Source organism: Pipistrellus kuhlii, unplaced genomic scaffold, assembly GCF_014108245.1.
Source record: "Pipistrellus kuhlii isolate mPipKuh1 unplaced genomic scaffold, mPipKuh1.p scaffold_m20_p_1, whole genome shotgun sequence".
Classification (NCBI taxonomy): domain Eukaryota; kingdom Metazoa; phylum Chordata; class Mammalia; order Chiroptera; family Vespertilionidae; genus Pipistrellus; species Pipistrellus kuhlii.
Genome location: NW_023425404.1, coordinates 125,592,879 through 125,613,608, shown reverse-complemented (window position 1 = coordinate 125,613,608; position 20,730 = coordinate 125,592,879).

The window sequence follows — 20,730 nt, the reverse complement described above, 5'->3', positions numbered from 1 at the left end:
CATGTAAATTTGAAAATCAAGGAACATTTTTGCAAATTTTTCAAGGGAAGAAATTTCATTCTAGGAGTCCATTTAATCATTATTCTAAACTGTGAACAATACTTATACATAATGCATTTTCACCAATTGGAATCAAAGAGTGGATAAAGCAGGAGAGAGTGAGGTTTTAGATTGTGATGTAAATGTGACCAAACTCAGCATTGTAAAAGTACTGAAGGTAAAGTCAAAGGAGAAAGGAGAGGTGAACATAGGGTAGGGACACTCACATCATTTTGTAAAATGCAGAATCAAGATGAAGGCTTCACTTTTGAGGATAGAAAAGGAAAGAGATAGAAGTAGTTTGTGTATATAGCATTAAAATGAGCAAAGTAACTAATAGGCATTAGATATGCTGAGAGTGGACAAGCAGGGGTGGTGAGGAGTATGAGTAAATGAGTTTGTCATCTACAATGTTAATTAGTAATGTTTGAAGCAGATAATCAATAAATGGCAGTCTCTTGATTATTTAAAAAGATGTAGGCAATTTCCAGAACAACCTAAAACAAGAAGGATTATAAATGTTATGCAAGAGTTGTGTTGGGTTATATGGGTGAGTTGTGTGATTGTGCAGTAAACAAGCCTGTTGATTAGTCATTCTTTAATACAATTTTAGTTTTAAGCCATATGTCATTTTCAAGATCTTTTAATTTACAAGTTCAGGAGAGATGGTAGTGAAAGTATGATTTTTGTTTTGTCTCACAATGCTTGTTTGGTTTTGCCCAAGATCTGATTAGTGGTGGAGAGAAAATGATGTGCCAGATTTCTGTCTGGTGCTCTTTGTGTGGGGTAGAAAGCACCATGAAGCCCCGTAGTTCTTTCAGGTATCAATAAGTATGTTCTGGGAAGATGTCCATGAGTAGGAAAACAATGAAAACCCTTGCCTGCATCAACCTTTGTCAGGGGTTAAACCAGATAATTTGGGAAGAAAACCAGCCAGCATAACTTGCTTTGCACTTGGAGTGGCGATTGTTCCCATTTAAAATAAATGTTTTTTGCTCCTCACCTAGAATTGATATAGTTACTGTTTTCCCTTTTATGCTGGCATGGAGGAACAATTGGCTCTAGACAAGAGTCTACTATTCATTTTAAGTGCCCAATAAAAGTCTTGTATAGATACTTGAAGTGTCAGCCACAGGAAAGGAAATTAGAAACATAGGAAATATTTGAACACAGGTTTGAGGTTATTTGAACTAATGACGACATTTATTACTAATGAGACTGAAGATATGATGAGATGTTCTTTGTGAGCAAGCACAGCATCTCTTGGCAACCACTGATTTTATTTAAAAAATGGGTACCTTTACTTTCTCACACGTAATTTATCCGACTATGGGACTCAATTGTTGGAACATTGAAGTGTTGTGATTTATTGCAATCAAATCCACATGTAATTTTTTTCTGTAAAATAATTGTAAGCTTCCACTGTATTGAAGAAAATACTTTCTAATAAAGAAAGTTTGTATTAAAAATGGAAACATTTCCCTAGATTATAAAGTAATTTTGGTAGATAATATAACATGTTCAACATTTTACAATACTTTAAATCTGGGGAAAGGTTGTAAAGTCAGTCACCATTCCTTATTCTAATTGCATAATACTCATAAAATTAGTATTAGTAGGAACAGACATTCAGTAATATGTAATTGATGTGTGTATTATTTTCCGAGTACCTTTGTAGTAAATACAACTTTTACAAAGATAGAAATGACCAAGAATGTGTAACTTGTTAAGTCCTTGGACAAGTGGTTATGCATTCTTTATTAAATTATAAATGTCTACATATAAAATTAAAGGTTGGGCTTAAGAGGATGATGTATAAATAACCTACTTCATTATTTTTTAAGTTAAAGTATAATAAACAATTCTTCAGTACAAAAATAAACCAATAAAAAAAACAATGTTCAAATTAAAGAGGATAAAAATTGAGATATTTTCAGTGTTTCTAGATTAAATATTTTTTCTCTATATTTTTTAAATTATACAATTATATATTATTTTTATTGAAGTTAAAATGGTACAAGAATTGAAATGCTCTGTGATCACTTCTCCCCGTACCAGAAATAATTTTTGAGGACAGAAAAGGAAAGAAATAGAAGTAGTTTATATGTTATTAAAATGAGCAAAGTAAACAATAGGCATTAGATATGTTGTCAGTTTGGTACACAGTTGTCCAAATATTTTTTCTCTGTTACAATAAAATACATTATAATTATATTTATAGTATATATATTCTTTTATGACTAGCTTTTTCACATAGGATTATTATACTACATAAGCATTGTTATTACTATATCTATCACCATTAAATAGTTTTCAACTGCTTTAAAATTATCAAAGTTTTACTTAAACTTAAGGTATTTTCAATATTAATCTAAACAATATTAGTATATGGTACAAAATAGAACAGAGACTATTTAAATGCAGTTCTATTCTTGGGGAACATAGGAGAACAGAACATGAATAAAATATTAAGAAAAGGTTACTAAGATATATTAGAACTAATAATGAGAATAGAAGGAATATTTTGACAATCTTTGTTCTTGCTATGAAATTTTGAGAAATACCAGCTTATATGTATTTTAAAAAGTAACTATTTCTATTATTAAAATATATCTGTTAACTACCATGTAACCTATGCAGAATGCTAATATCCACTTGTGAAGTTCTCATAGTGTAATCAACTCCCACCTTGCCCCTGATTCCAGAAAGTTTGGTGAATTTGATGACTATTCTAGAGTCCCTCTAAGATTCTAAAAGCTCTGAAATATCATAGTAACAACTTTTTCCTAATTATCACCCCCATAGGTATGACAGACGGATTAGTTGTTTTATGAGAGTTAATAAGTGTATTTCTATTTAATAAATAAAAGGTAGTGAATATTGCTGGTCATTGTTTCATCTCCCAGGACACAGAGTATATGATGATATGTAACCTGCTGAATTAACTTAATAATGAAAGGGAAGACAAGTTAAAAGTCATGAATACCAGATGCTTAGTGGTTTTGGTACAAAGGAGACCACATGGTGCCATGCTGATAGAGATATAAAAATGAGAAAGGCATGGAGTGCATAGGTGGGGACAGGGACCAATTTGTGTGGGAAGGGGTTAGAAAAAAAAATCAAAAGTAGGGAATGTATTCTGGATGATAAAGAGGACAAGTGTCATTAGAAATTACTTAATGCCAGCACATGGAGTCTAAGATGAGTCAATATTGTCCACCATTCATTGTGAAGAAAGAAAAATTCATCTCTTGGTTCATTCATTCATTTGACAAATAATTGTGTAATGTCTATTACTACTACTACTACTACTACTACTACTACTATTGCTACAAGGCAGGCTCTGCTCCATGCTGTTGGAATACATCAGTGGACAAAGGTTCAAGGTCAATAGAACTATAATGTTTCTGGGGAAACAATAAATATGTAAGTAAATTATATATTTGAACAATAAATATATACATAAATTATGTAGGATATCAGGAGATGGACATTGTCATGAAATAAAAGTAATCACAAGCAGGGAAAAGGGCATAATGGATAATTTATAGTATTAAATAGAAGTCAAGTTTGACTTTATTAAATTTAGTTACCTAAAAGGGATTTGAAGAATATAAGTGGTTTGGTCAAGAGAAGAATGAAAGGGAGCATTCCAGGTGGAGGTAATTGTTAGAGGAAGGTGCCCAAAGGGAGAATGTATCTGGATGTTGAAGAACAACTGGGAAACTATTGTTGCTGGAGTGAGGAGCAACAGAAAACAGAGTTGGAAATTAGGAGTCAGATGATGTGAACCATTTTATGTCATTGTACAAGTTTTGCTTTTACTGGGGAAACATTGTGAAAAGATGTTTCTCTTTCTTTCTCTTTCTCTTTCTCTTTCCTTTTTTCCTTCAGATCCTCTAACTCTGGACTTGTATCTTGGTCAGTATCTACATTTAGATGTAATCTATCCATATGTTGAGTTATAGGTGTCATCTAAAACTATGAGACTGAAAGAAGAAAGTAAGGGGTAGACAGAGAGAAGAGGACCAAATTCTGGAGTTGAGGCATACCAACATTATGACATCAATGATAAGAGGAAGAAATATAAAAAGGGCAAAAAAAATAACTAGTGGATAGAAGGGTGTACCTGTCAGGATATGAGCAGAAAGAAGAACCATAAGATTGGTCTAGAAGGGGATTTATTAATTATAGGGAATTGGCCTTGTATAACCACTAGAGGCCTGGTGCACAAAATTTGTCCCCAAGATGTGTGTGTGTGTGTGTGTGTGTGTGTGTGTGTGTGTCCTTTAGCCCAGCCTGCACCCTCTCCAATCTGGGACATCCCTCTCACAATCCAGGACTGCTGGCTCCCAACCGCTCGCCTGCCTGCCGATTGCCCCTAACCACTTCTGCCTGCTAGTCTGATTATCCCCTAACCACTCCCCTGCCAGCCCAATTGCCCCTAACTGCTCTCCCCTGCTGGTTTGGTCACCCCCAACTGCCCTCCCCTGTAGGCCTGGTCACCCCTAACTACCTTCCCCAGTAGGCCTGGTTGCCCCTAACTGCCCTCCCCTACAGGCTTTGTCTCTCCCAACTGCCCACCCCTGCAGGAATTGGTCCCTCCCAACTCCTCCCCTGCAGGCCTGGTTGCCCCCAACTGCCCTCACTTGGAGGCCTGGTCCCCCTTCCAACTGCCCTCACCTACAGCCTTGTCCCTCCCAACTACCTTCTCCTGTGGGCCTGGTTCCCCCACAACTACCCTCCCTTGCAGGCCTGGTCCCTCCCAACTGACCTCCTCTGCTGGTCATCTTGTGTGTTGGAGTGACAGTCATTTTGCATATTGCCTCTTCATTATATAGGATGGGAGCTTTTTATAATCTTGGGAGCTGTTTAAACAGTTTACACATGGCTGTTGCTATTGCTGGACCTATCCTAGGAGTGAGAGAAGCTGATAAAGTAGCTCTGGAAAGAGAAAGAGGTGTTGCAGGCTTACTTTCCTTGAGCCCCTTACCAACAAGGTGCACTGGCAGGTCAGCAACAGCAGAGATTTGTACCACAACACCAATCTTCTGAACATAAAATGGATTTGACTGCTGCTTTGTTGCTTCCTCTCCAATCTGACATATTGTATCCCAACCTGGCAGAACTGTGTAAGGACAAATATTTCAAGAAATATAGTTTTAATTTAGTTAAGTTTACAATACAAATCAACCAGCAAGAAAAACTAAGAATTTTAATGACCTGGAAACAAATAAGTAAAGGTAAATTAAGTGATTTAAGTAACGGAAAATGACCAATGATGCCATAGAATGCTGATAAGATGATTGAGTATTTATCTTCAGTGTAGAGGACATTGGTAAAATGTGTAACAATGGGGTCAATGGAATTATTAGGGCTTGAAAAAATACAGAGTGAAGTGGATTTTTCACTGTGTAGGAGAAGAAGAGGGAAAGAAGTAGAGACAATACCATAAAGAAGTTCTATCAAAAAAAAAAAAAAAAAAAAAAGTAAGGAAATTGGGTAATAATTAACCAGGGGAAAGAAATCAGACTTTTTATTTTTAGAGAAGGGAGAAATGGCAAAATTTTAAAAGTAGATAGGGATCCTATATAAAAAAAGCCTAATATGCAACTCTTCATTTGTCCATTTGTCCATTCAACCAATCAAAGTGTAATATGCTAATGATATGCTAAGACCGCTCAACTGCTCACTATGATGTACACTACTACCAGGGGACAGATGCTCCAACTGGTAGGTTATCTTGCTGCTGGAGTCCAGCTGATCAGGACTGAGCAAGAGGGGCTGAATATGCCCTGGAACCCTCCCTCGGTCCCTCCCTGGCTGGCCAACCTCTCTCGTCCCTCCCGGTCCTGATTGTGCCCTGTGAAGTCCCTTGGTCTGGCCTGAGCCCTCTCACAATCTCGGACCCCTCAGGGGATGTCGGAGAGCCTATTTCAGCCTGATCCCACAGGCCAGGCTAAGGGACCCAATTAGTGTATGAATTCATGCCCTGGGCCTCTAGTAAACTATAAAGATAGATAGATGATAGAAAGATAGATAGATAGATAGATAGATAGATAGATAGATAGATAGATAGATAGATTATATATATATACTTTTTTTTAGATAAATAGTTGATGTTTTATAAGAATTGCTGGATGATATATTTTAGCTGCCAAGAGAGACATGATCTGATACACAAATGATGAAAAGAGCTTTTTATAGAAGCATAGCCATCTCTTTCATAACAAGTGGGGAGGCAGTCCAAGGAGTTGATGGGCTGTTGGTTGTCTGGATGGTATTTCATCTGATAACTCCAAATTGAAGCAGGAAGCAAAGATATTAGCTAAGAGGGAAAATGGGGAGAGGATGTTGGAAGTTTGAAGGAAGTGTAAGTGGTAAAGTACTCATCTAGAGGTTGGGAAAATGAATGGACCCAGGATTTTAACACAGTTGGCTAATGGCTAGAAGGACCCAGAGAGGGTTCATGGCTGTAAGTCTACAAAATAAGTACTTATGCATTAACCCTGTTTTTAAATACAGAGACAAGGAGTATAACTTTGCAGCAAATTTTCATTCCTTCAAAAACTTTCCTACTAGGTTATGCCAGCAAAGCACCAAGCTAGGTAGACAGAAGCCAACTCCCCTGGGAGTTATTTACATTAAGTTCTGTGTAGCAGTAGTTCCAACTTAATAATATGCCCATAATCAAACTTATAACCTAAATTTTAAAGCCTTTAAAAACACTTAGTAAGGTGGAAATGTAAGGGCATCCTAATTACAAACTATGTAGAGAGATTAATGTACCTCATCAAATAATGTTTTTTTAGAGTGAGTGCAAACCAGAGCCTTAGTCCCCTGAATGTCCTGTTCTGTGGCCTCTTTATTGCTGTTCCCAGGCTTGCATAGTTGGGGTTTTACATATTAATTAAGCAGCCTGCAAAGAGAAGCACTTCAAGACATAATGAGTGCATATGGGGTTGAATCAGTTATTGGCACCAACCCCCACCCCAGCCATATGCAGCTCATTTTATTTTATTTTAATTTTGGTATTTTTCTGGCCCACCCACTAAATTTTATTTTCTCTGCCAAGTTACACCCCTGTGCTTTGGTTTAGAAACAAGACACAATATTATACTTCTGTATTCACACTTAAAACACATTGTAATAACATTGGTTTCTGATCTCTCTTTAATTATAATTTTAGGAGGAAAGGATTTAAAATTAGAGAAAGGCTTGAAAGAATGAGGTAACATAATTACTCCAATGGATATGTTGCAGTGCCACACTATTTGAGGGGGATACAAAGGTAGATTTAAGGTCTTATCCTTGCTACTAGTCTGTCCAGCCAGCTTCAGTGTCTTGATTATAAAATGCTTTAAGACCATTCTTTGGGGGTGGGGCAAGGAAAGGGTGGGAAGAGCCCAGTGCACAGGTGTGTTGAAGCCAGAAGTGGGGTTCTGGGGAATGGGGGTGAGCTATGTCAATCTAAACATCAGAACATTTAATTTTGAGAACAGCTCTCTAGAAAGTACATTGGACAGAGAATTAAGATAATTTCTCTAGAAAGTTGAGTGCACTCAGAAATCTCCCATGGGATCTATTGAAAATTAGGTTTATAAGGGGTTGATTTCAAAGTTGCATGATCAGAGTTTTTGGAACCCACTGCCAATCTTTAAACCACCAGGTAAAGTGCCCGGCTAGCTCAATCGGTAGAGCATGAGACTCTTAAACCACCAGGTAACTCATAATCCCAGAAAATTGAAAGTAATACTCCTGTCTTCTTATCAACCCTCTACATCAGTATATTCTTATTTGTGTGTGACCAATATTCTAATATTTGACTCAAAGCTATACAAATTAGAATAGACCCAAAAGTATAATGTTAAATCTTAAGTAATTCTGTAATTCCCACACTTATTTTTTTAATATGAGCTTCCTGTCTCATTTCCTTTATAATGTGGAATATGCAGCATAAGATACATCATCACAGACATTTACTTTTAGGTTCTTTCACCTCCCAAGGCAGTGACTAGGGAACATACCTTCCAAGTAATAATTTTATCAAAAATATTAGTGCTAGGTGCTCACTGACTGCTTGATAAAAGCCACCACAGTAGCAACTAACACCAGGGTAGAACATTCTCCTTCTCTGAAGGCCAAAACCTCTGTAGAGCTAACACATACTAAAAGGACTAAAAGCCAGTAAACATAAGAACCTTCTATAAGAAAGAGTGGACCCTCTGAAACATACTTTTGAAGTGTATGAAATGTTTACTTCCGAAAAGAGCCAAAAGTTAACTGATGCTTGATGAAGGAATCAAAGGATAAGAAGAATTTGGTTGAAAACACTTTAATTTCACTTTTTGTTGATGTGTCTCTACCAGTAATCTTTCCCCTGACTTCGAGCTCCTAATTCAGAAATAATTGCATTTATGCACAGAAATCAGGGATAATGCAGAGGCAAATCACAGATGAAAAGTGAAGTGGCAATTCTTATTATCATAGCTATAATACTGAAAAGAAGAACAATATAGAAAAACAAGCCTTTTCTCTTATCTACTTAATATTTTTTGGCGTTATGTATTAATGATTATATTGCTTACATATAGTCATTGATATACTCCTTTGGTCAGAGTACACATTTTCTTTATAGTACTAATGATTAAGAAAGGGGAGGGTCATGCTAAGGGCCTCATTAGAAGACATAGCGACATATCCATTAACTGACAGAGATTAGATGGCCAACTTTAATGAAGCAAGATGATTTCCCCAATAAAAGGACACCTATAATGGTTCATTAGTGTTAGGTATTATAATTATATATATATATATTTATGCCAAAGTACTGGAAAGCTGGAACAACTGGAATGACTGGAACGACTGGAACAACTAGTAGCTATGATGTGCACTGCGATTGGCCAACTGGCCTGATCTGGGGGTGGACCTCCCCCCTGACTGCCCCTCCCCCAACCCCAATTGGGGCTGCTGGCCAATCTCCAGAAGTCCCTCCCACCCCCACTGGCCTTGCCCAACCAGCTCCCATCAGGGCAGGCAGGCCGGACCCCACCCATGCACTAATTCATGCACTGGGCCTCTAGTAAAGTTATAACCATCAAATTTAGGAGATCCACTTAGATCCAGATCTTAAGTTCTGGGTATACCTTCAGAGTTTTCTGAGCTGCAAAGAATACACAAAACTAGAGGCCATTATAAATACCACATCAATGGACATAGGTGCATTATCTCTCTGAATTAGTGTTTTGGATTTCTTTTGGATAAAAATCCAGAAGTGGTATTACTAGGTCATACCGTAATATTTTTAATGTTTTTTTTAGGAACCTCCATTTGAGTTTCCATTGTAGCTGCACCAAGTTAAATTCCCATCAGCAGTGCATGAGGCTTCCCTTTTCTCCACATCTTTGCCAATAATTGTAAAAACAAACAAACAAACAAACAAAAAACAAAAAACAAAAAAACCAGACAATTTTTGTCTTCTGATACTAGCCATCCTAACAGAGGATAGGTGATAGGTTTGTTGTGGTTTTCACTAAACCAGAGGCCAGATGTCTGTAGGCATCTTAATCTCTGCATATTTCACATCAACTTAGTTTTACCTTATATCTATGCTTGTGGCACAAGAAGATGCATGAACACGTTAATTTTATCTAATCAGAGGTGATAAGCAATCAAGAAAGTTGTGCTTAAAACAATTTCAGCATCTTCTGCTGAATCTTCCAACCCAGATCATTGTAGAGCCATCTTGATTCTCACTAACACAGGGAATGCTGTGAATCAGGAAGGCATCAGAGAAACAGTTCAGTCTTAGAGGAGCTCTCAGACTGGTAAGAGAGGCGCAAATTCCAAGTTAAGAGAAAATTTATCTCCAAACACTATGTGTTTATTATGCAACTACAGGGACATTGGTGATTAATTTCTCTTGTGACTAATGATTATGGCTTTTGCTGCACTTATTCAAGTTGATCTTTGGAGTTCAGTGTGACCTATTATTTTTAAATGCAGAAGGGTCTCTTATTAAACATTTATTTACTTGCTTTGTATGGCAATGAACATCGCAGTGAGGAGCTAATAGTCTTCTGCCCACTGTGCAGTGGTATTTTGATAAGTGTAGTTAACGTGTCCTTTATATCACTAAGAATGACAAATTATGAAATCACTGCCTCAGGGGAAACTTGTACGTCTGGTGCCATTAAACTTTACCAAGTTTAATGAATAGGGAGAGTAGTAGTATATGCTGAAAATGGACAAAAACACTCAGAGTGCACATGCTCCAGCCCCAGTAAATGTTCCAGTTTTTATAGGCCTCACTGTGTTCTTGCTTCAAGCTGGTGTCAGAGATTAGCTAAAGGATATTTGTGATATAAATGAGGTGTCCCATTATCCAATGAATACAAATGTTTTAATTTTTATTCATACTCCAAACATCACTCTTCCCATTTGTTCTTTCTTGATTAAATTCCAGCCATTTCTATTCAGATCTAACTTCCATGCTTATCCTTGGGTGAATGTGTGGTTCACTCCTGGTTTATTGCCTCTAGGGAAAGCCTGAACTTTATCAATTCAGTTCCTACAATGGGTCCTGAGACTGGTCACCACAGAAAGTTCCTGCCAATCCATCGTCTCCTTCACTCCAAGGTTTACCTTTCTTTTTTCTTTTTTTTTTAAAAATATTTTTTATTGATTTTCTACAGAGAGGAAGGGAGAGGGATGGGGAGCTAAAAACATCGATGAGAGAGAAACATTGATTAGCTGCCTCTTGCACACCACCTACTTGGGGATATATCTGCAACCAAGGTTCATGCCCTTGACCAGAATCAAACCTGGGACCTTTCAGTCTGCAGGCTGATGGTCTATCCACTGAGCCAAACTGGTTTCGGGCAAGGTTTACCTTTCTGAAAATCACTTTCCACGAGAGGAGGAGAATGATTTCTGACTATTTATACTCATTCAAAGAGAGACCTAAAGTTTGGCTTTCCAAACCTAATAAATAAATAAAACACATCTGTATATACCCATTTCACTAGACTCTCCCTTTGACATGGAAAATAGGGCAGGCTAATTTTTACTCTCAATTGTACACTGTACATGAATCACCCCTTCACCTGAGGTCTTAATGGTGTTGCATCAAATCCTGTGCAGATATCTGTCTGCCTATGGCAATGACTTGTATGCTGTCCTTTCCTATAAGCCAGGTTTGTGAAGACATCACGACTGACCACTGGACATGCAAACCTGGTCAGAACACTGAGTCTACTTTTATTTCCTGATGAGAATGCTTGATCCTTAGTCAAGTTAGCTGATGTAATTAGAAATGTGGAAGGGATTTGGGCAAAGCCTTGGTCCTCATAACACCCCAAATCAGATTCAGAGGAGAGTGAACCCTAACTTTTTAATGCATAAAACCTATCTGATCAGAATTCATAAAAATTATATATTAACTAGAAGCCCAGTGCACAAAATTCATGCATGGGGGTATAGGAGGGGGGTGTCCCTCAGCCCAGCTTGCAACCTCTCCAATCTGGGACCACTCGAAGGATGTCCAACTGCCCGTTTAATGGGCCGTTGGGTATCCCTCTCACAATCCAGGACTGCTGACTCCCAACTGCTTGCCTGCCTACCAGCCTGATCACCCCCTAACAACTCCCATACCAGCCTGATTGATGTCTAACTGCTCCCTTGCCAGCCTGTTTGCCCCCAACTTTTTTCCTCTGCTGGCCTGGTCACCCCTAACTGCCCTCCTCTGCAGAGTTGATTACCTCCAACTGCCCTCCTTTCCAGGCCTGGTGCCTCTCAATTGCCCTCCCCTGCTGGCCATCTTGTGGTGGCCATCTTGTCCACAGGGGGGCAGGATTTTTGACCTATTGGGGCAGCCATCGTGTGTGTTGGAGTGATGGTCAATCTACATGTTACTCTTTTATTAGATAGGATAGAGGCCTGGTGCACAGGTGGGGGCCAGCTCGTTTGCCCTGAAGGGTGTCCCAGATCAGGGTGGGGTTTCCCTTGGGGTGTGGAGTGACCTGGGCAAAGGGCCTGTGGTGGTTTGCAGGCCAGCCAAGCCCCCCAGTGACCCAAGCAGAGGCCCTGGTTTCTGGAATTTATTTATATCCTACAATTGAAACTTTGTAGCCTAGAGCAGAGTCAAGCCTTGTGCTTGCTCAGAGGCTGCTGCCATTTATATTTGGATTTGTTTACCTTCTATAATTGAAACTTTATAGCATGGAGTGGAGTTTTAGGCCAGCTAGGGAAGGTGGAAAGCTTGGCTTCTTCCATTGCCTGGGAAGCCCAAGCCTACCTCCTGCTCTCTGTGGCTGTAGCTATCTTTGTTGGGTTTATTTGCATACTCATTCTGATTGGCTGGTGGGCATGGTTTGTTGGTGTAGGGGAGTGATGTTTAATTTGCATGTTAATCTTTTATTAGGTAGGATTCTATATTACATATTATGTTCAGTTTTCTCTTGCTGTTATAACTGTATAACACATGTATTGCAATGCTATAGAAGGGATAAATGGGGACATATGTAATAATTTCAACAATAAATATGTTTTTAAAATAGAATTTTGTTTCTATATTATAAGAAAGTGGCTTAGTATAGAGGAGCAGAACTTCACTGTCAAGGGCAAGGGACGATGAAAGAGAACAAAAGGGAATTAACATGAAAAAGACTCTCTGGTCCTGGAGAAAACCAAAGCATTGTCAAAGCATGTAATGGAGTAAATGTTTCAAATTAATTCAAACAGAGTTAAGGGGAGTAAGAATTTAGTCAGCAAAAAGCTCAGGACTCTCATGTGAGACCCAAAGAGCAAGCTGTACCCAGAGAATGAGTTTTTTTTTGTTTGTTTGTTTTTTTACTTTTTTTTGTTTTTGCTGCAAGTGACATTCTTCCTTTGATGGGCTCATCTTTGAACAGACCCAATGGTAATAGTTCATTAGGGTTAAACCTAATAGAAATCATCCAAGAAGGATCACCTTGCCCATGTGTTTAGTGTATTATGTTTTATGTCAGATAGCAATATCAAATAATCGATCACTATACATTGCATACCTTACCTTAAATTATTAGAGAGTATTATGTAAAATTAAATAGTGTAGGTCAACTCTGGTGGGTGGTTGGAATTAGAGAATTTTGGTTTTCTTAATTTTCTTTCTCTTCATAAGGTTATTATATCAGTTTGAGTGAACCTGTTACAGTGTGAAGTCCATCTCACAACTCCAATTCACTGACCCAAATTACTGCTTCCAGTGTCTGCAGAGTCAGCTCTGCTTACATCACATCTCCAGGGAGGGAGGAGGGCAGAACTGTTTATATTGTGTCCCAGTTAACAGCCTTGTAAAGCGAAGGAAACAAAACACCTCCTGAGAGGGATGAAAGGATGTTGGCTCCCTGGCATGCTTTTTCAGGATGCACTTTTTAAGCCACAGGTGAGACAGTACACAAATACCTGGACTCTCTCTCTCTTCCAGGAAATCTTATTATGTAGCAATAGGAAATATATCTTCACCCCCTCTCCTTTCATGGTAGCTTTTAAGTACAGGTAGTACGTACTATTACAATGTTTCCTTAAGGCACATTTCATTAGAGAGCAATTATTGCAGTTTTATCCCATAACCTTATTGGCATTATGTAAAGCATCTATTCTTTGTTTGTTTGTTTTGCTTTGGTTTTGAGGGCTTCTGGATTCAGGTCACATGCATCTCTATTATATACAAACCTTTCTTTCTAAAAGATTAACTATCCATTTTTTTTTCTAGCTCAATTATCTTCATTTTGTCAGATTATCCTAAGTGTTGGCTGTATGTAGTAACTGTCATTGAGTGTTTGCACATGTCTGTACTTCACAGTACCAGCTACTTATTGAGACTTCATAGTTCTTTGTTTTCTTCCCATTCCTGGATGTATTACTTCTACTTCACTTTAAGGAGTTAATTCACATTTTTGTGAGAAACAAGTGAGTGCTGAAGACACTATTTTTTTTTATTTTTTATTTTTTTGTGCTCACTGCAATTCCACATCTACTCGCAGTTCTATTTGTAAAGTTTAATTATTCCTTTAATCCGGCTGCAGCTTTTGTTTCACTTGCTTATATCCTGAACCATTGTTAAAAGGGTATAAATGTATTCTCCTTGTTGACATGCTTAAGTGCCTCTTATAAGCTGTTCTTACAAGCCCCTGGCAAAATGAAGACATTATTAGACTAGAAAAAGTAAACAATAATACTTTTTTCCTCAATAAATCCAAATGTGTTTTAATAATAAATCCAAAAATGTTCACTCATTTTGTGTGAAGTGAGTATAAGGAAATGATGCCCATAACTTAAGGTAAAATATATTTATGGTATCAGGTGGTAAGATATTTTTCCCCAAAAATTTGTCAAATGGTAGGTTCCTCCAACCCTTCAGCTTTTTCTTTTATTCTTCTGTTAGGTAAACCAAACATTATTTTTCCACCAATCATAAGGCCTCTCTAATGATATAGCTGAGTCCTATGATATGTTAGTTTGCACATGGAGAAAGAAAAATTCTAGTCAATAAAAGAATTGTATTCTCACAGGACGCACCTCTCTTAGTAAGCTATTCTGTTGACATATCTTATCCCAGGTAGGAGAAATGAAAAAGTCAGGGGCAGATAAGACCAGTAAATGGGGCACAATTTACATAGTGCATATTTTGTTCAGCCTTCTTGTTTTCTAGAGAGATTATAACTAAGTTGAATGAATTATAAAGAGCAGAAATTTAATTTTTTTAACAGTTGGAAATCATAGGGAAGCCAGGATAGAAGGCAGTAGCTCCAAGATTAATTAGTTGACCAACAGTGTTGAATTTGACCTATATTAACTTCTGTCACTCTTTTCTTTGTTTGTGTGGTGGATTAGTTTTCGAGGACTGCTTTAACAAGGTATCATGGACTGGGTGGCTTAAAGCAAAGAGGGTACGGAATATTGTCTCCCACTTTTGGAGGAGGCAAGCTTGAAGTCAAGATGTCAGCTGGACCAGGCTTCTCCTGAAACCTGTAGAGGAATCCATCCTTTCCTCTCCTCAGCTTTTGGTGGCTTTCTGGCAACGTTTGCAGATCCTAACCTTGCAGCTGTGCCATTATCTTCCCATGGCGTTCTCCATGTAAGTCTGTCTTTGCTTGTCCTTCTAAAGAGGACACCAGCTATAGTGGATTCAGTTCCAACATGGCCTCATTTTAATTCAAGGCATTGGAAATATTTCCAACCTCCTAGCTCAAGGAGCAGTAGAGGTCTACATGGCCATGGTGCAACAGGAAGTAAAAACACTTTGTTTATAGGTTCCCAATATGCTGACTATTTATACCCAGGCATTGACTGACACAATTATCTTCCTGAAGGAAGGATTAGCTAAATACACAACTTTACAGATGAGAGGAAAATGGAGGCAGGAAAAAAAATTTGTAAACAATATCCCCCTTCATATTTTTAAACCTATCATAATGTCTCAACATAAAATAATTTTAGAAGACTGAAAGCATTTATAGAAACATTGATTAATTTTTAAAACTATTCTTGGGACCACAAGCATGATGCCTAAGTGAACAGTTCCTTAAGAACATTTAGTAGCAACAAGTATCTCAAGGTTATGCCCTATCCTGTTTTCCCTGTTATGCCATTTGTAACAACTATGATCTCTGACATTTAGTTAATTAAACGTGCCCACAGTATCTGACTTGGTTATGCAATTCCTCTGCAAATGTATTTGTTAAAGGTGGCAAGAAGAATGGTTAACCTTGATATGTTGGTTAGCCATAGCAGCATGCTATTCAAGAAGGGGAAAAAATTAGAATGTGTATTGCACAATGTATAAAAATCCCCTGGACATGGCCTGGATGTGGAATACTCATGACCTATGTGATGTCTCAAAATCCAGATAACAAATAAAATAAAATAAAATAAAATAAAATAAAATAAAATAAAATAAAATAAAATAAAATAAAATAAAATATTCTCATAATCTCAAAAGCTTCCCCATGCCAACCAGGAAACTATAAATGTATTGACATAGTTTATTAAATTCTTATCAAGAATCTCTGTTTTTGTTATTATGGCTATTTTGAATAGTTGACATCATATTTTTTTCTTCAGTTTGAATCTTTAGTTTTGATTGATTCACTAGAACATAGGCAATGCCTAGTAGTTTCTCTTCATTTTCAACATTCAAATCAAGACCTATGTGGCTGCCTGAATCAGGTAGGTGTCCCCCCTTCAGGCATGTTCTTGGTCTGGACTGAAGAGCACATGGCGTACTACACGAGGAACAGAGCCACTCAGCAAATAACTAAACTAGGGAATCTTATGAAGAGACTACTTGAATGACGATAATATTTGACGACTAAAGAATTGTTCCTTGCTGAAACCTGTTTGGTTCAGTGGACAGAGCGCCAGCCTGCGGACCGAAGGGTCCCAGTCTCTATCCCTCTCTCTTCCTCTCTGTAAAAAATCATTAAGATATATTTTAAAAAAGAATTGTTCCTTAAGAGAAGAAACATCAACTTTGAAGGACTGAACAGGATTTCCAACTTCACTGAGAGGTTGCCTATGAGTTGGCTCTATTTTACTCACCACATGCACCTAGAGGCTAGGGCTGTTACTTGGTGATGAGGTTTTGTTGGTATTTAGAAGCTGTGGAATGTTCTTGTCTCAGTGCTGTTTGGTAGAGACTAAGGAACATTATAAAACTGGATTCACATTATATATTTACTGCTAATGTGGCATGAACATCTGTAGCTTTGGTGTAGTTTAACACAGAATGCTTCTTACAGAAATTCTGCAGAGTGTCTTAAAATAATGTGGTCCTTGAACAACAGGATACAAAGAACAAAAAGAAAATACAGAGGAAATAGATACTTCAAGTAAAATTTCATAAATATATCTGATATACAGAATTTTATTTAAAAAATAAGATTTGACCCATGTTATCTCAACCATCTTTAAAAATTACAGATTCCATTTATTTTTCTATGAAGGGCTGTTTAGAAATGATGCACTAAAATATTCCTTTAAATCTATTAGCTCTTCAAGGGCAAACTTTGCCCTGAAATTATTTTCTAGCATTCAGAGAAATTAGCAGAGCATTGGATATCAAATGGTGCTTAATACATATTTATTGAATTTTATCACTTATTCTCCTGAAAGAAACATTATCTGACAATCATAATTTTGAAAAATAAATGCTGTTCTTTGGAGAGTTATTAAAAATACATTTTTAACTAGCAATGATGAGCCTGGAGTTGGAGGGGGAGTTGCTGCGTTGCTGGATTTTAAGAGCTGCTGAAGGGAAAAGTGTTACAAACAAAGAAATAATCCTCCAAAAAGCATGGGAACAACTTGAACGTGATGGAATGAGGCAAGCAATGCGAATATCATGCACAATAGTGATGGATGATGATGCTGGACTTTATAATCCTAGTTCTAGTCAAATATATTGTAAATTTTAATCACTAGCTTGGAATTATAATTTTACTGAAGAATAAGAAAAAGAGGCATGTATTGCCTAATGCAGAATGTAGAGAGAGGATTGTAACAGGTGAAGTGAAAATGAAGGTAATAACACTACTATATTGGTTTTAAAACTTAATTAGGAGAGATTTCTATTCCTAGCAACAGGGCAGAGTAAGCATTCTAAAAAGAAGACCTGTGACAATCACTCACTGCTGTATATAATGTCACTAAATAAATGTCAGCTCAAATCAGAGCAGTAAATGAAATCAGAAATTGGTGTAAACTGCCTGCAGGTAACTTTTTATAACAATGGACATTCCAAGATGTCTGATATGAAGAAGAACTGAATTCTAAGCCTTGGATTTCACTGAGACTTGGGAGAAGGAGGTGTGAGTTTGAGAGTCTTACTTTAAGTGGGGACACTTGAAATAGCTAGAAATAATCATCCAACCAAAAGAAGGTGTCTGGGAAGAATAATATCACTTTTAGAGCTGGGTCAAATTATCAACAACAATCTACACTAATAAAAGAGAAACATGCAAATTGACCATCACTCCGCTACACCCACCAGCCAATCAGAAGGGAATATACAAATTAGAAGCACAAAGATGATGGCCACCTAGCTGCTCCAGGTGCAGAATGGCCTGGCAGTACAGGACACCTGCTATGAGAGGGAGGGCAGTGGGCGATGAGATCTTCAGACTGCTTGATTCCACATTTGGCTATGGGTTATGTTGTTGCTGGAGCACTGTTGGCTCTGAATCTGGTTTACTGCACTCTTATGTTTGCATTCCAAACCCTCTATGACAGCAACTTTGCAGAATGTCTTCTCACACTCTGGGACCCCTCAGTGGAAGTTGGAGAGCCAGTTTCAGCCAATCCCTACAGGCCAGGCCGAGGGACCCCACCTTCCAGAGGGACCTTGCTCACTCTGCAGATTGCTTTTGAGCTGTGGCATTTCCCCAGGGGTGGCCAGCTGGGGATTGCCATGAGAGACTGACCCAGGGTGTGTCCAGCCTATCTCACCCAGTCCTGCTCTGGCAGCCACCTTCTATTAATAGTTACCTGCAATCAACCATGGTTCAAAATATTAAATAAAATCTACTATTAAGTATTCCTGGACCCACGGGTGTCAGTTTCAGTTCTTTAAGCTTGCTGTGGTGAAAAAGCTTGAGAAATATTGTAGAATGACACAACAGATGGCTCATGAATGGGTCAAGAAGTCTCTACGTGCTGTCAGTAAGAATGTCAATATCTAACAAGAAGAATGCATATTCTCATGCCATAAAAGTTATTTTCCTCTTGGTATTTTGGTTTATTTACTTATTATAATTTTCAGTATTATGTCTTTTTATCATTAAGAGTAAATTATAGAGCAGTTTTAGGTCATAGGAAAATTAAGAATAAGTTATAGGGAGATTTCACACACACACACACACACACACACACACACACACACACACACACACCTGCACATCCCCTCTCCTCCTCCCATTATCAACATCCCCCTTCGGATGAGTGCATTTGTTACAACTGATGAACCTACACTGTCATTATCACTCAAAGTCCATAGTTTACATTGGGATCATTCTTGGCGTTGTATACAGTATTCTGTGGTTTGGACAAATGTCTAATGACATGAACCCACCATTACAGAGTGTTTTCACTGCCCCCAAATCCTCTATATTCTGCTTTTTTAATCCCTGCCTCCTTCAATGCCTATATGTCAGAGGGTTGGAATCATCCAGTATATAAACTCTTCAGATTGGCTTTCTCTTAGTGATGTGTCTTTTCATGGCTAGATAGGTTTTTTGTTTGTTTGTTTGTTTGTTTGTTTAGTGATAAATAACATTCTATTATCTGGTTATATATTTTTCCAATATTTGCTCTTATATAGGGAACCAAATACAAAGGCAGTTTTATACAGGTTTATAAGTATAACATATACAAATAAAGAATGAAAGAATAATGATTTTGTCATCCCTTATATCGATAGTACATATTATCTACAACATGTTGAAGAAAGTATACTAAAACTTAGTCCATGCTACCTCCCAAACAGCATTCTTGAAATATCTTCCCCAGAGGTCTGTAAACTGCTTGAGAAAAAAAATGATGCCTGATAAGATCCTCTGTTGGGAGTCATGTCCATAATCTGTCTCTAAATAGCTGGGTGACTGTGGTCAGATATAGATTATACAGTGTGTAATGTCCCATGAGAATTAAAATACAGCCCATTATTCTCTTCTACTCTTTATGCCCTTGTCTCATCAGAATTTCTTTAACAGTAAAAGTAAAAGAGTGCATCAATAGGCTGATTTATGTGACTTTCCACAGGCATTGTCCATATCTAATAAACAATTACCTCTTTCAGTAGAAGGGCTCTCACCAATTTTAAGTGAGTTTCAGGAAATTGGCAGAAATATAAAAGTGATAGAGAATTATTAGAGTCATTTCATCAATCAGCAGGTAATAAACAAGATATGGCTTAAGTGTGATGAGGAAAGCATATTGTTTTACAATAGCTGAATCTCTGCATTGTCATGGAGGCTGTGGGCAGAGAGAATGCCAAATGGGAAAATCTTTCTGGATCCAGTTGTTAGTCTATTAATTCCATTGAAAGAAATTAACATTTAGGTATAGAATTATGGTTTTACTAAAGGCCTGGTGCATGAAATTGGTGCAAGAGTAGACTTTCATTCCCCTGGTTGTGGGCACTGGCTTCCCTCCAGCACCTGGGACCCGGATTTCCCTCTGGTCACCAGCACCCAGGACCTGGGCTTACCTCACAGAGGGAGGCCCCGCCCACCCACTGCAGCCCATCAGTTGGTGACCTGGGCCTCCTTCTTTGGGGTAATCGTAGAGTCCCTGGTTGATCGTCCTACTGACTGGTGACCCTGACCTCCCTCCATGGGGAAATCATGGGGTGATGGCTGGGCCCCCAACCAATTGCATCTCACCTGCCTTGGCTGGCATAGCACCAGTGGGTATCATAGCATGGTCTCAGATGGTTGTCCGAATGGTTGTCTGGATGCTCGTTCTGCAGTTAGGCCAATCATTTGCATATTATGCTTTTATTATATAGTGTAACCACAAGTCTTTCTACAATGAGGCTTACATACAGAGATTATTATGTGGAAGTGGAAGCCAAGTAGGGGTGAGAAGTCTTCAAAACCACTGTCCTGCCTGTCCAGCATGGCTTAGTGGTTGAATATCAATCTATGAATGAGG